We start from the raw sequence: 1,820 nt of genomic DNA, 5'->3' as shown, positions 1-1,820 counted from the left end.
TCTCAATACTTGAAAAGAAAAAAAGAACTTGCAATTCAAATGAATGATCAACTCTACATTGAAGAAAGAATTGAAGACCTTCATTTAAGAAATTTAGATAAAGCCAATGAAGCAATCAAAGAATTACTAGAAAAGAATGGTTCATTGCAAGAAGAAGTAAGACACTAAGAAGAGAACAAAAAATTTAGTTAGTAAGGTTATGTGAAGTCTTGGGGCATAGAAACAAGATAAAAGAAGAGATAGATGAAAGGAACAATGAAATTTAGAACCAATTCAACGCAAGCAAAAGGGTGAATAACTAGGGCCAAAGGCTCAACCAGCTATCCAAACCACCCTGAAAGATTTAACACAATGGAAGAAAACACAAGTGGATAGAAACCAAAGGAGGAAAAAGAGTGAATTACTTTTATTGATCCATCAAGATATCTTTGTACATGCCCAACTGTAAGGCCTTTTGGGTTACGACCAATTATAAATACATTCACATTCAAAGATCCAACTGTAAATTTGCACTTTCAGTTCTGCTCTCTAATCTTCTTTTCAAAAGCTTCTCCAAAACTTTCCTAATTCTAAGCCTAAACATTCTATTTATTCTTGCCAAAATGGCTTATAGATCATTCTAGAATCATTACATAAGAGGAAGGCTGACCCAACAATAGTTTGGACTCATCCCAAGAAAATATCTTAACATAAATGTCACGAATGAAATAAATCCTACAAGTTGCCTCACAAAATCACATCTAAATACTAACACTCAACTTACACTGGGTAACTCGGCACATGAAGAAACATTTGGCATGCACTGAGTAACTTGGCACATGAAGAAACACTCAGCATACACTGTGTAACTCGGCACATGAAGAATCACTCAGCATACACTAGGCAACTCGACACATGAAGGAATACTATAGTAACTTGGCACATGAAGGAATTTCTACAGTAACTTGACACATGAAGAAAATAGGGTTACTAGGCACATGAATAAAACAGGGTTACTAGGCACATGAAGAAAATAGGGTTACTAGGCACATGAAGAAAATAGGATTGGTAGGCACATGAAGGAATTGCTAGGCACATGAAGAAAATAGGATTGCTAGGCACATGAAGGAATTGCTAGGAACATGAAGAACTTCTAGGCACATGAAGGAATTACTAGGCACATGAAGGACTTCCAGGAACATGAAGGAACTACTAGGCACATGAAGGATCGCTAGGAACATGAACGACTTCTAGGCACATGAAAGAACTGCTAGGCACATGAAGGACTGCTAGGCACATGAAGGAACTACTAGGCACATGAAGGACTACTAGGCTAATGAAGGAATTGCTAGGCACATGAAGGACTACTAGGAGAACAAAATGAGTAGGATAAAAAGGCAACCCAAGATGCTCATGCATCAAACAACAAGGGTTGAAAGAAATGATTCTCCTAAATCATTGAGATGTCCCAACTTGAGCTAAATCCAACTAAAATTGAGAAATCCATGAAACATGTTCAATAGGTTTGTTGTTCCACTTCACCAAATATTCATAGTAATATTTTCCTCTTGTACTCTTGCCAACTCTCTGATCCAATATTTGTACAACTTCCTAAATCTATTTCTTAGGATAATCATCTGGTATAACAACTTCATCCTCTGACTCCTGATACTTATACAAATCAGCAATATTAAATATGAGAGATATATCCATGTCATTAGGTAACTCAACTTCATAAGAATTACCATTATCAAAATTCTTCAAGATCTTACAAGGTCCAAATTTTTTCATCTTCAGCTTGCTATATGTTCCAACTGGGAATCTTCCTTTCTTTAGATGAA

This window comes from Cupressus sempervirens, chromosome 9 (assembly GCF_028749045.1).
Source record: "Cupressus sempervirens isolate cs-2001-9-10 chromosome 9, ASM2874904v1, whole genome shotgun sequence".
Taxonomy (NCBI): Eukaryota; Viridiplantae; Streptophyta; class Pinopsida; order Cupressales; family Cupressaceae; genus Cupressus; species Cupressus sempervirens.
This window is presented reverse-complemented; position numbering follows the sequence as displayed.